We start from the raw sequence: 15,880 nt of genomic DNA, 5'->3' as shown, positions 1-15,880 counted from the left end.
ACCTTCTTCTTACTTTCTGCGTTGTAGTATACATTTTAAGCTAATAAAGTACGACCATTAATAGATTATGACGACTCAGGAGATTCTGACAACGAGTATGTATTTTATTACAATAAGATGGTAAGTTTTTTTTTTAATAGGATATAACAGTAGTCCCTAGAAGTACACCTAAGATATATCAACCTAGGACTTATGCTATTGCACGGATTCGATCCTCAACCTACCATGTGAGATGAAGCTTGAAAACCATCAGACTATTCGATGGTTTTCGAAGATGGTAAGTTTTTTTTATAAATTTTGGGGTTGTTTGGTAACCATTGTTATAATGGATTATCAGATCATAATCAATTATGCAGTTCATAATAGATTATATATGTGTTTGATAACCATTATAATAATTAATTTTTTTAATCATAATTTAAAAAGTGGATTATTTTCATAAATAGAAAAAGCCGTCTTTAAAAGTTATCATAATCAATTTTTATAACAAAATTGAATTGGCTTTTTTTTTCTCTAAACTACCAAGAGAAAAATATAAAAAAACAATAAATGACTTGAAAAAACTCAGATCATTGTTTTTTCCTCTCCCTTTTAAAAGCACTTTTCTAATTTAAGAAAACGGTTTGTGAAAATTTATTATAAAAATAATGATTTCAAAATCATTTATTAATTTATGATCATTTATAATAAATTTTACAAAACACGATCTTTAGCTTTTTAACAAGCTTTGGCACCGAGATTAAATGATATGTATAATTTTCTTTATGAGTTGTAGCCATAATTAAGATGCAAATCAATTTTTTACATGTCAGACTTTCCGGTGGGTGAGGTAACAAAAGTTAAGGATTTGGGTAAAAACTCCGTTGATGACTCAGATGAATTTTATTATAAGAAAATGGTAAGTCCTTTTTTCCTTTCTTTTTTTTCATAATCAGCTTTGATATTATTAAATGAGATCTATCACCTTCTTTATGAGTTACAAGCATAGTTAAGTTCCTAATCAATTTTTTCACATGTTAGACTCTCCAGTGGGCAAGACAAGAGAAGTTAAGGATTGGGATAAAAGCTATGTTGACTTTGAATCCAGACTACGGTTAAACAACTATAACACCAACACCCTTCTTGACACAGTTACAACTCCAACATTGTTCTTTTTAACTGGTTTTAGATCATCTTAGTTATCCTTTTTCATTTTGCCCACTATGTAATGTTATTGCCAATCCAAGATTATAAATTAAAAATTATAGATAAGTATTCAAAATATTCAATAATCTCGGAAGTTGTTGTTGTTGTTGGCGTTTGTTATAGTTTCCTTCCAATGATTATCATGCAAGTGGTCAACTGGTCTCGCTAATTCAATGATACCTGGAATTATGCCACTTCTGCTATGGAATTTGTAATGCTAGTTTATCAGCCTCACCTATTTCAGAGTTATCTGGAATAGTTCATGTTTTTGGTACATCTCTATGGTAAAGGGTAAACTTTTTCTTTCTGCTTTTGTAACAACTAAGTTCTCAGTTTTTTTCATTTCATTTATTAGTGTTTTTATTTTATTTTTCACCAGCTTTAGTTTTTCACCTGAGATTGGCGCTAAATGTAAGTGTAAAGAGATGCCCCATATCCTAGTGAAGCGTAAAGCGCAAGTTCAACACATTATTGAAGCGTAACTTCACAAAATATATATATAAATAAATACTTATAAATATCTATGTGCAACCTAACACAAAACAAAAAACCAACATAATAATCCATGATTAAGGAAACAAATAGGATAACTAGCTAAGCATATGGTGTACAATATATTTCCCTATTATACTACCGCATCATCAAATAAAAGGAATAAGTTGTAGAATACAAGAATAAACGTTTGTCTAAACACTAGGTAATAATTTTTTTTTGTTTTTGTTTTTTCAGCATATTAATAGATTTTATAAAAAAAAAAAAAAGGAAAACGCCAAGACTTGTTTTCGGGCTTATCCCCCCCTCTTTTCCCCCCTCTGATATATGACATTATGTCGAAATACACATTTTGAGGCGTTTTTCATGTTGAAGCGCCCAAATACGCGCTTCAAAATGTTTTTTTTGAAACCATGGATACCGCAAGCATGGAATGCTAGTCTATTAGTTTGAAACAATTGAAATATATTTGTTTTTCTGATTCGATCGACATTAACTTTTTCTACTGATTTATTCATGTCATGTCCATGTTAAGGATACTGGTGGAAAAGATAGCTTCATAAGAAACTTATCTGATTCTAGAAAGCTAACTGATCTGACCAGCGACTCATCTCATAGAGCAGCTATAAAAAATTTAAATTCCTTAATTTGTAATTGAGATGCAGTTCTTGGAAATAGCTAACTGCTTTTTGTTTTGTTTTGTTTTGTTTTTTTCTTCTTTTAATATCACCTCTCTAGTGACATTTTGATCTTAATAAAATTTGCCCTTCTTTCATTAGAAAAAATAAAATAAAATTCAACAAAAATGTGTAGAAAGTGTGACCCTCAGAATATCCTTTTTAATATGATTCCATATTTGGTAGTGCTTGGATGGTGTTTACTGTATTTTATATGTAAAATTTACGAGGCGCTCCATTTTACTTTCAACGTCATTGCAGGATATGTGAGGATTTCTGTGATAAGAGTGCGAAAGATAACCCTCTGTCTAAGATGTGGTCAGGTATGTGTCCCATCTTTATTTGTTTGTTAGACCACTGCTCGGTCGAACTCGCAAGCGTTGCTATCTCAATATTGTTTGTCAAGTTTAGGTGATCAAAACTATAAGTATTGATTTCTAGTCTACTTATAGATATGTCTCAGATTATGATAGAATTTGTAGTTGAGCTATAGACTTCACGGCGTTCATCGATTGAAGACGAAGGTCTACTGAGGATAGATTGGAGGAACTTCATCAACAAAAGGTATGTGGAGACTAAAACTTATATATCACTCAGAATTCTATTATATTCTATCTCTTATTGAGACTAAGTCGTATAGCTAGATAGACTTTTACATTATACACATTTGATATTTCGAGCTGAGTTTAACTCGCTTATATCTTTCTCGAAATATGTGTTGGAAATCTTTTTGCTTTAGCTACGTTCATCATTATTCTTGACGAGTTTAGTTGGAAAAAATTTATTTGTTGGAAACTAAATAATGAGTCAAAAGATGATCATGTTAAAATTTCCTTGAAACATCTTACATGATTTGTGTGAAACAATCATTTGATGTAGATTTTGGAATGTTTCGTATTGATCATTCGATCATTTGAAAATTACTTATAAGCTAATAGTTTGTGTGAGATAGTTATTGTCGTCTTCTAAGGATGTTTCGATGATTGAAATGAGAGTTTAGAATAATTAACCATCCTCTGGATATAACACAGTATGCATACCAGTATGCGAACTGTTGTAGAATGATTCAGGTCCGGGAACCAAGTTTGCATACCAGTATGCGAACAGTTTTAACTTTTAAAGTCTGGGAACCAAGTTTGCATACCTGTTTGCCAACGGATTCACTTGAGTTAGGTCTGGAATGACAATATGCGTACCCGTTCGCGAACTGTCGAACAAGACCAAAGTCCAGAACTTAAGTTTGCGTACCCATTTGTAAACTTAGGTGGTTAAGTTCTAAAATCGGTTAAGTATGATTACGTACTCATGAACAAATACATTTATTTATATATTAAGGAATGCAAAATTTGCAAACGGTGGCTAAATGTTCATGAATTGACTCTTTTGAATCAAATCCGATTTTGCTTCAATTGTGTCATGTATACTTCTATGAGAATATAAAAAATTGAACAACTCTATGAGTAACACAATTAGATTCGTTTGATTATCACTTGATCTAGAAGTGTTAGATGAATGTGGTTAATACAAAAGTGTTCATATGGCTAGCTTCGGTTAATTATTGTTGATCCAACTCAATATACACGTTTAGGTATGGTTACCCATATCTAAATGAAGGTATATTTCATTTGTGTATAACAAGCTAAGACCATCTAACGGTGGAGAGATACTGCTTTGGTTTTAAGCAAACTTAGCTTGAATTTTAAATCAGGTTTTCATCTAATGGTGAATATTGATTGCTCTATTTTAAAGCTACCAAACCCTGATTGAAAAACTATATAAGGTAGAACTCTAGCAACTGGAAAACCTAATCCCCACACCTCCTGTATGATACTAGTTGCGACTAGGGTCGATTCTCCTTTAATCTAGGTTTTTCCTAAAACCATTATAAGTTAACGACTTAAATACTTCATTGGGATTCTGAAGCCAGACCCAAGTATTTTCTATGTAGTTGTGTGTTCTGCTCTTACTTGTTCTATCGTATTGAGTACTATCTTCTCTAAAATTTGCTCGAGATTTATCTCTGATAGGTAAGATATAAAAAGTAATCACAACGTTCTTCGTCTCATTCTTTGTGATTCCACAATAACTTGTTCTACTACCATATAGTTAAGTTATTATGAGGTGATTGATATTTCTAGGTTGTTCTTCGGGAATATAAGACCGAATTATCAATTGGTTCATGTTCACCTTGATTTATCAAAAGACGGAACAAAAATTTCGTAGGTATTTCTGTGGGAGACATCTGCGGGAGACAGATTTGTTTCTAAAGTCTCCGAATTTGGGTCGTAACAACTCTTAATTGTGGGTGATATCATCTAAGAGAATCAAGTGCGTCGAGTCCTGCTGGGATTTAGAGGCGTAAGGAATGCGGTTGTACCTTAATCGGTGTGAGATTTGGTTAGGGATCAACTACATTCCAGTCCGAAGTTAACTTGTAGCGGCTTAATACTGTGTGGTGTTCAAATATGGATTGGATCCCGGGGTTTTTCTGCATTTGCGGTTTCCTCGTTAACAAAACTTCTGGTGTCTGTATCATTTCTTTTCCGCATTATATTTTTTTATATAATTAAAATATCACAGGTTGTGCGTAGTTCAATTAATTGGTAAATCCAACTTTTGTTTGTTAATTGAAATCGATTGACACTTGAACATTAGTCTTTGTACCGTTCAAGTTGTTTCTCATAATAATCAGGCTCACAGATTCCTATCGTTTGATTTGTTGATTACATTGAGAAACAGAGATATAACTCTTGGATATATTTCCTTGATTGAGTCTGACTGTCTAGTTGATTCTCTTGGAATTATATTGGAGTTAGTCCATACATATTCCGAACGAAATATTGGGTGTGGTTGTTGTATCCCCGCTTTTTCAGTCGACAAGTATTTAAGTTTATAACCTGCCCCTCTAAATCCCTATAAAAATATTTATTTTTGATAAAAAAAAAGGAAATTAACAAGATAATTAGTTTTTCTTTTGTTAAGAAAGAAAGATATATTAAATGACTAATTGGAGTTACAAAGTTAATCCTTATGAATACTGTTTTGAAGGAATCAGATGGAACTAGGTCCCATATTGAGCTACCATTGAATCTAGCATCTTTAGCCATTACAACTGCTACTCAATTAACTTCCCTTTTAACATGGGAACACGTCCAAAAATTATATCGATTAATAAATCCATACAATTTTGGATTATACTATTGGTTGTCCGGTGGATGCTGCGTACAAATCCATTTATCGGTTCTACTAAATTCTTGTTCTCCCTTTTCAGGTGAAGACTAAGAACTTCTTTTTCTCTTTCCCATTTTACAACCTCAAGTGCTGCCACTGCTTCTCCTTGTTCTACATTTACTGTTGTTGAGACTTCTCCTTTAGCTCCCATAAAGTTTCCTACAGAGTTACGCATAATCCGTCCTATACCAATTGGAGTATTCATAAAAAAAACATCAAAATCGACTTTCAAATCATTTTCCTTTGATGTCTTCCATCTGAGTTCCTGAGACACCTAGTTAGAATCTTGAGTAACATTCAATGAAGATTCCTAATCAGCTATAAGCATTTTAATGGAGTTAATATACTCATTGATTCTAAATTGAAAATTATCGAAAACCACTGAGCATTTTAATTTCCAAATGTGCCAGAGAAACATGACAATATATAAACATATTAATAATACGATTTCAGGTGAATTTCCTCTGGTGTGGTTAAAAGCTGAACAAAACTATTTTTTAGAGCTTCTGGCCCCACCGGAGTATATTTCAGTCAATAAGATCATTCTGTTTTTTCACACCACCAATAATTCATACGGAAACACCACCGTTTATTTGCCATATTTAGTTTCCAGCCGATATCAGACCTAGAAAAAAAGAAAATTGAAGAGAATTACGTCTCCGCAACTAACCTATCAACAGGTCTCAACAACTAAAACCTATAGCCGATATCATACCTAGAATTACTTTTTTAAACAGAATTACGTCTCTTTTATCGGCGATATCAGACCTAGAAAAAAGAACATTAAAGAGAACCGTGTCTCTTTCATCTTAGAGGGTTAACCGCCAACAATGGTTAACCGCCACAGTGGTAGGAAACATAATGCGAGTGTCAATCCAACGCTACCTATATCGACAGATCAATCACGTTACAATCGATACTTACGTATAAACATAAGCAGGAGGAAAAAAACACAGATAAGTAACATATTATGTTTGCTCTCTTCTCTCCTAGATCCTGTCTCTCTTTTTTTTTTCTTTTTTTTTACCATTATTCTTCTCCCAGTATGTACTGATTTTCAGTTAAATTTCTTCACTTTTTATACTTTGTACAGGTTATTGATTTGTTTTTCTCCAGGCACTCTTTTACTTTATCACGGTTGCTATATATCGATCATAGAAAGGTGTCTGTCAAAATGGTGGTAATAATTTATGTATACGATTTGCATACACATAATTTTTTTTTTCAAGTGATTGATTATACGAAGTCTACTTATTATGATTTGCATATGCTGGCGTTATGTACTCTTTGTACTAACATAATCCGATGTTGCAGTAAGGAAATGTTGCTGACAAATACGGAGTGAAGCGAAATTGTTGATGGTGTTGCTATGGACCCAATTGAGCATCCTTGCGGAAGAGGTAACCACCATGATATTAGACATGTCAGCACTATTTTCCATGATGCACCTTCTGGACAACAGTTTGGTGATATCGCCTACATAAAAAAACAAATTTTCTTTGTGGACAGGCTGTTGGTGTTGCTGCTACGGCAGATAAAGCTTAGTTCCTCTTTTTTTCTTTTTGCTAGGATAAAGCTTACTTCTTGGATGTATAGATATTGATGCGTAAAAGAACCAAAATTAGGTCTCTTTGTACTGTTATTTCATTAGGTCTCTTTGTGAACCTCAAGAAAATACTAAATGTAACAACTGTATTTGGTATAAGTAAGTCAGTTTCGTAAAACTAACAAAAATATTTGGGTACTCAAACGAAAAGGCCTGCGTATATGGATCATCTCCTTCCACTGTTATTTTATTGAGAGAGATACACTGCTTGGAATTTAAGTAATTTTAATTGGATATTTTCTATTGCCTATTTTTTTGGGTATGCACTATGTCTACCACTTCGGTTTGATGCATCTCATAACCCAGGCATGGAAAGAACATGATTATAGATGCTAATTATGAAGATTATGTTCATTTTATTGATAATGTGAAATGACTGAAGTATAGAGGTGTTGATGGTGGTTTTTAGCTTAGGATTAAAATCGTAAAACCTTACATCTGACATGACATCATTAGGATCACTAGCGCATTTATTGAATCATTCAACACGCTTACGTAAGAATTACCAGGGTACCTTATTTTTTACATGCATATGTGTCATGTTCCATAGTAGAACCCTTAGTATTGACTGACATCACCTTCGTACACCAAATCCTAAATTATTACACCACCGTGCCAATGGCAAACCATGCCATCCACGTCTCCGCGCCAAAGCACACCAACCATGCCAGCCGCGCCGCCGTGCCAGCCACATCTCCGCGCCAAGTCATGCAAACCATGCCAGCCGCACCACCGTGCCAATGGAAAACCATGTCAGCCACGTCTCCGCGCCAAGTCATGCCAACCATGCCAGCCGCACCACCGTGCCAATGGCAAACCATGCCAGCCACGTCTCCGCGCCAAGACATGCCAGCCATGCCAGCCGCACCACCGTGCCAATGGCAAACCATGTCATCCACGATTCCATGCCGGCCCCGCTACATGCCGCTGGCCACCAAAACGAAAGGTTGCAACAATCAACGACCACCCTTCCATCTGAGATGCAGATCTTCGCCGTCCAAGGTCGCCAGCCAACGCATGGTAACCTTTGGCCCAACGCCAAAACCCTAGCTTTGGCCACGCCTAAATCGCGCCAAGGCATGCCGACCATGCCACATGTGTTAATGGCATGCCGTGCCGGCCACCTTGCCGCGCCTAAACCATACCATGCCGGCCTTCCCTTTACGGCTACCAAAACGAAGGCGTGCGACAATCAACGACCACCCTTCCATCATAGATGCAAATCTTAGCCGTACAAGGTCGCCAGCCAACGCATGGTAACTTTTGGCCCAACGCCAAAATCCTAGTTTTGGCCACGCCTACACTGCGCCAAGGCATGCCGACCATGCCACATGTGCCAATGGCATGCCGTGCCAACCACCCTGCGCGCCTAAACCATACCATGCCGGCCTTCCCTTTACGGATGCTAAAACGAAGGCGTGCGACAATCAACGGCCACCCTTCCATCTTAGATGCAAATCTTAGCCGTCCAAGGTCACCAACCAACGCATGGTAACCTTTAGCACAACGCCCACGCCTAAACCGCGCCAAGGAATGCCGACCATGCCACATGTGCCAATCGCATGCCGTGCCATCCATCTTGCCGCGCCTAAACCATACCATGCCGGCCTTCCCCTCACGACTGCCAAAACGAAAGCGTGCGACAATCGACGGCCACCCTTCCATCTTAGAAGCAAATCTTAACCGTCCAAGGTCACCAACCAACGCATGGTAACCTTTGGCCCAAAGCCAAAACCCTAGTTTTGGCCAAGCCTAAACCGCACGAAGGCATGCCGACCATGCCACATGTGCCAATGGCATGCCGTGCCAGCCACCTTGCCGCGCCTAAACCATACCATGCGGGCCTTCCCCTCATGGCTTCCAAAACGAAGGCGTGCGACAATCAATGACAACCCTTCCATCTTAGATGCAAATCTTAGCCGTCCAAGGTCACCAACCAATGCATGGTAACCTTTGGCCCAACGCCATAACCCTAGTTTTGGCAACGCCTAAGCCGCGCCAAGGCATGCCGACCATGCCACATGTGCCAATGGCATGCCGTGCCAGCCACCTTGTCGCGCCTAAACCATACCATGCGGACCTTCCCCTCACGGCTGCCAAAACGAAGGCGTGCGACAACCAATGGCCACCCTTCCATCTTAGATGCAAATCTTAACAGTCCAAGGTCACCAACCAACGTGGTAACCTTTGGCCCAACGCCAAAACCCTAGTTTTGGCCACGCCTAATCCGCGCCAAGGCATGCCGACCATGCCACATGTGCCAATGGCATGCCGTGCCAGCCACCTTGCCGCGCCTAAACCATACTATGCCGGCCTTCCCCTCACGGATGCCAAAACGAAGGTGTGCGACAATCAACGACCACCCTTCCATCTTAGATGCAAATCTTAGCCGTCCAAGGTCACCAACCAACGCATGGTAACCTTTGGCCCAACGCCAAATCCCTAGTTTTGGTCACGCCTAAACCGCGCCAAGGCATGCCGACCATGCCACATGTGCCAATGGCATGCCATGCCAGCCACCTTGCTGCACCTAAACCATACCATGCCGGCCTTCCCTTCACGGCTTCCAAAACAAAGGCTTGTAACAATCGACGACCACATTTCCATCTAAGACGCAGATCTTAGCCGTCCAAGGTTACCAGCTCACGCAGGGCAACCTTTTGGCTCGACGCCAAGCCCTAGTTTTGGTCGCGCCTAAACAATGCCAAAACCCTAGCTTTTGTCACGCCTAAACTAGGCCATATTAAATCCATGCTGGCCATGGTTTCATGCCACTTGCTACCAAACGAAGGGTTGCGATAATTAACGGCTACCCTTCCTCTCAAGATGCAAAATCTCGACCGTCGAAGGTCACCACCGAGCCGGCAAGTCTCCCAAGCTCAACTTGCCAAACAACAGCAACATGCTACATGTTTTCAACGAAAACACTCGAGACATCAACACATGTCACAAACTGGAGGATGCTCATTGGGTATTGGTTTGGCGGTTTACAACGTGCGGCGTACACTACGCCCGTTACAAGATAGTGTCATAAGGATGAGGCAGTTAGTAAATACATGGAGTAATGGTAAAACGCTTTCTTTTATGGAACATCAATTCCAGGCGTTACCGGTTACCACCTCCTCCCATTTACTCATCCGTTTTCCATTTCGTACGATACCAAGTAGGTTTCACTTCGACTTGTATAAATAGGTCCTACTTTCTTCCGAACAACAAGTTCTGGTCAGGAGCATACAACACTCAGAAAACGTTTGCTAGCTTTCCCATCTGTTAACTTCCCACTTTCTGATGCAAGTCACAAAACAACTACTCTTCCAGGATCAACTATTCTGGTCTCAACACTCTCTTCGCTTCCCTCCCCAAAACCAACCCTTCTCCTCCTCTTGTGATCGAAGCAAGTCTGGAACGACTATTTCTTGGTTTAGGCCGGATTTGTACAGATTGATCTCTTGAATCTAAAGTACCCCCTTGCAGTATATTGTTTAGGGTTTAGGCTCGTTTCTCACCCACACACCCGAAATTACTGAAATCAGCAGAAACCGTTTTCACTCTCAAACAAGAGGGAATGCACATAACTCATATACAGTGTTACGGGGTATCTTCATCAAAAAAAAAACTATACGCGGAAGAAAATTATACTAAAGATCACATACAAAATTGGAATCAAGAAATGGGTTGCCATTAATCTATTATGGCAAAAGAAGTTTAATGGCAAGGAAAAAAGAAGTTTAACTGAGTTAGAGCCATCAAAGTCCTTGCAGATATATATTTTGGAAAAAATCCAAAGCCAATCGTAGAATTACGATAAATTCTATTCATGTTAGATCTAATTTTATTGTTAGGATTTTTAGTACTTGAATATTTTTATTGCCTAATTTTTCCGTTTTATGCTTAAAATATTGAATTCTTAAAGATTCACTCGCACCAAAGCACACTTTTCTCTACAAAATGTCTAGACCCGTGCAACGCACGGGCGCAACACCTAGTGATGCATAGTTTCAACATGGTTTTCACACAGAGGACACTTATTTGGTATGTCGTTAATAAACCTAGATAATTTATCTCCAGTAGAGATAACATACAGTTGTGCAAGCATTTTCATAAAAAATGTTGGATTTCGTATCCATAGACTCCAAATACATGACCCCACCACATCGTAGCGGCAGTCAAAGGTCAAACTGCCCTCAGTTTGGAGGAGAATGCTCATCCTCCGATTTTCTTCCTCCGATTTTCTATCTCCTTCGTTATTCTGTCACGCATCCAAACGGCGGTCGACTGTTTTACCAAACCTAAACGTCGAGGAAAAAATGAACGTGTTTGCATCTTGACTGTATCGATCTCTCTCACCTCCACAGTAATATAAAAACAATTTCTTCCCTAGCCTGCAGCTCCCAACAAAAATGACGATGATGATTGGGTGAATTCGTTGATAATTTCAAAACAGGATCTTATTCGTCAAATACACCCAATCCAATTACAACAATATTCCAAATCTCCAAACCCTAGTTAACAAAGCTTCGATCCTTTGGAGGCTTATCAAATTACTCTTCGGTGATGATGAAGAAGAAGGAAGATTTACGACAATCTGATCGAAGGAAGGATTTCTCTTCTTCATTTGGTGATTATAATAGAGCAAGAGCTTAAAGATACTATTGTTAATTTGTAAACTCAGTCTGATCAGATCAAGACGGAGGAGAATTTGAAGGTGGATGAAATTTGATAATCAAAATGGGGGTTTTAGACACGATGATGATGGTTAGGAATTTATAGATGCTTCTGTTTATAACAGACCTGAATATGGGGTTTCTTCTCTAAATTACTCTCGCCTCCATTGAACAAGTGTTTTTTCTCTGTTAAACCAAGACTCTCAGAAAACAATGGCTATAGAATCACCGAATCATCATGCAAAGGTAAACTTTCTCCACCAATTCTTTCAATTAGATCACGAATCTACCCTGGGTCTCTTTCTTTTTCATGCTTTGATTGATTTTTGAGTGACAATTATCTATTTTGGAGTAGGACTGAATGTCAGCATAGGTCATGGTATTAATTGTATTAGATTATAGCCCGGGTTCCTTCTAGAATCCTAAGTTCGATTCGAGTTTGATATAATCCGGAGTAGAATTCATCCAGTTTAGGTAATGGGGCAGTTGCTCCAAGCTCTAATGGCAGCATAAGTTGGATTTTAGGGTTTTAATCAGTGGTTGGTTCAGCATATGCCATTTGGATGTGGGGTTCAACTGCCACACCCAATGGCAATTGTGGCCAGCCTTAGCATACGTCATTCGGGGCCAATTGCACCACATGTTAGCAGTAGTTGCTTACCAATTCTCATAAGCCTTTACTGTGTTTGATTCTCATAAGGATGATGAAAGTTCTCCTTCGAACTCTCCATTAAAATTAGGTGGTAATGTCCAATAATTGGTAAAAGTGTGGTGAGATGATGTCCAATAAATAGAGGATCATGCAAGGTCTCTAGGGTAGTTTTGGTATCGGCATTTGACCCATTTTTTTATTGCATTTGCTGTGTACATTATGGTCTTGTGGAAGGTCTAATCATGGGTGTATTCGGGACTGCTTATGAATCTCATTTTGCTGTCCAAGTCTTGGCTCCATGCATGTTTAATGATATCTTCAACTTCAACTGCCGTAAGACTAATATAGGTGACACTAACTGCTTGTTGGATGTTTAAAAGTATTTAACTTAATTAAACTACTTTTGTTGAATTTATGAATCTTTCCCCACTGTATTGGCAGGCCTTCTTTTACATGTTGCTGAGTCTTTGTATTTTTATCTTATGCACTCCTAAATTTTCAACTACAACAAAGAAGAAATGGATTTAGATTAATTACTTGAATATTTTACACTACTTAATCTGTAGTGTACTCTCGACAGTTTCTATTTTATGTATTACATTGCCATTCGTTTGGTCTAAGTTTAAAACTAGGTAGTTGAATTATTAAGTGAAATGAAACCTTACTTCACACCCGTAGCAATACTGCCAACTACAATTCCAAATGGTTATATCATCGACACAATCATAGTACACCACAATCATAATAAATTGCATTTAGATCACTGGGCAGAAATTACATTGCGGTAACATCCACGGGACCATCACAATGCTTTGTTTTAATTATATAGTCGGATTCTCTTTGTCCGTACGAGCTCTGAGTGAATTGGTCTACCCACGAGGATGGACAGGGGACGGACTGCTAGTCTATTATTATTAGCAGTAAAAGTAAAAGCTAATTTATCTTGTATAAAACTAAATCCTATTTTCAACCATACACAAGCACAAAAATACTGGTGGATACCATAGACTTCAAACAATTCCGATAAGCCTCAAATCTCAACCGTCTCGAAACCCTAGCTAGTGAATCGATGCCTTGACTGCATCAAGAACCCCATATTGTGTTTGTGTTTTCCTACTAATACTTGGCCTTTTTGTTTATGTCCTGCAGATTGATTGTGAAGGCCTATCTTTTCCTCCCAGGGCATCAATTGCCAGCCATCCCTTTGAAACAGATTGTAGCACCTTGAAACAATCCAGTGTAACTCATGAGGTAGGTCTCCTCGTTATGAGCTAGGTTGACGAAGTTGTAGGTGTCATCACTAGAGTAGAGTACACCAGCCATAGAGATAAGTATATATGAACATCCAGTTGAGTTGGACTTCCAATTTACTGCAGGCATAATTTGTCGATTTGCTTTACAGATTGTACACTACAGCGGCATAATATTTATTGAAAGATGAAAGGACTTATGGTGGTTTTCACTTGGCCTGACAACTTGTCAGATTTTGATATTTACATATTCATGGTCAGTTTTGTGGTGAAAAGTGAAGTAAGGAGTAAAATAGTAGGAAACAATGGCTTCAGGAGAGCTGAGCCACATTGAGGAGCTACTATAGGGTGAAGGTCGAAACTCGGAAATGGGTGCATCAGTGGTTGCAGGACTGCCAGTATTCAATACATGCAAAGATTTTTAATTAATAAATTGTTACTTTGTTCGACAAAATAGCTACTAGCTAGGCATACCAACTGAACAAGTTATTGTTGCTGCTGGTGATGAAGATGATGGGTAAACACAAGAACCAATACCTGTTACATATGCTTGAAAATAATTATGCCCATTGCTCTACTTTTTTACATTATCGTTACTATACAATAACGATATTTTTATATCCATTGCTCTACTTTTTTACATTGTCGTTACTATACAATAACGATATTTTTATATCAAAATAAATATCGTTTCATTATCCATGACGATAATGGATATTTTTACATTATCCATTGCTCTACTTTTTTACATTATCGTTACTATTACATTTACACGTGTTGTTCATGCGTGGATAGGAGAGGGACAGATGGCCCAAAAATAATTATGTATCAGCGAAGTATCAAGAACCTTAGTTAGCAATTCGGGGTACGGGTAGTAATTTGGGACGGTATACGTACGAAAATTATACGGATTCAGATAGGTCGGATTCGGTCAAAAATCCGGTCAACGGCTCGTTGTTCGGACAGTAGTTCGGAACGGCATACATACATGCATATTCGTTTTATAAATGTGAGTTCGACACTTAAAATTCGGCTTACATATATGATAAATTGATAAGTATTGTGACCTTATTACGAGACTAATTTTATTTGTATATGATTTATAAGATGGAAAAAAACATTTTAGCGTGATTATTTAACAAGAAGTAAACAATTTAATCGCATAAATGTATGAAAAATAGTTTATAGACTTTTAAACAAAAATTAACACATAAAATTGGTTAAAAAACTACCAATAGAAAATTTTAACTGAATAATTGTATTTAAATATTAAGTATATACAAAAATCAAACAAAGTTCTAATTCGGAAATACCATTCGGATTCGGTCAGTTCGGGTGCGTTCACGAATCATTCGTGAGGTTCATATAATCCGGAAACTTGGTTCGGAGTTCAAATAGTTCGAAAATATCATTCGGATTCGATCAATTCGGGTACGTTCGCAAATCATTCGAAAATGATTCGGAGAATTACTAGGTGAAGAACTACCAAGTATGAAATGATTTTGGTTTACCAAAATAAATAAAAATAGTAATAAGTTTAAAGAATCAGGATTTATACATAGTTTTGGTTGGCCCCAACATCTTTTCGTATAGTAACAGCTAACTTATAACAAAAACAGGTTATTATTAGGGCGTCATATTTTATTAGAGGGGCGTCATTTAATAGGACAAAAACGGATCATTCATAAATAATATCAAAATCTCTTTATCTAAAATAATTTTGTAATGACTAAACAACCCTTATTTAGTTAATTTTAATTTAATTTAATTAGATAAAAATTAAGTTAATGAATTTTGTTGTATACTTGGTGAATTCTGGAACAAAGTTTTTGTGGGAAGAAAACCTGGTCGTAAAATAAACTTCTACAGTTGGAAATAATCCAAACCTGGACGTAAAATCACTTCTATGGTTGGAAATAATCCAAACCTGGACGTAAAATCACTTCTAGGGTTGGAATTAAAAGAAAACTAGACATAAAATCAGATTCTACGGTTGGAATTAAAAAGAACCTGGACGTAAAATGAGCTTCTACGGTTAGAACTAATTCAAACCTGGACGTAAAACTACATGCAACTAAAATTCTACGATTGGAATTAATCTAAACCTGGACGTAAAATCACTT

General features: G+C 37.5%; 1 long non-coding RNA gene across 1 annotated transcript; it reads left to right on the top strand.

Moving 5' to 3' along the window:
- Positions 1–11,252: 11,252 nt before the first annotated feature.
- Positions 11,253–14,485, top strand: LOC113334496. Its single transcript, XR_003352846.1, has 3 exons — positions 11,253–12,101; positions 13,657–13,758; positions 13,910–14,485. It is a non-coding gene; the product is annotated as an uncharacterized LOC113334496 (long non-coding RNA).
- The last annotated feature ends 1,395 nt before the right edge of the window (positions 14,486–15,880 follow it).

This window comes from Papaver somniferum, unplaced genomic scaffold, assembly GCF_003573695.1.
Source record: "Papaver somniferum cultivar HN1 unplaced genomic scaffold, ASM357369v1 unplaced-scaffold_137, whole genome shotgun sequence".
Lineage (NCBI taxonomy): Eukaryota > Viridiplantae > Streptophyta > Magnoliopsida > Ranunculales > Papaveraceae > Papaver > Papaver somniferum.
This window is presented reverse-complemented; position numbering and strand designations above follow the sequence as displayed.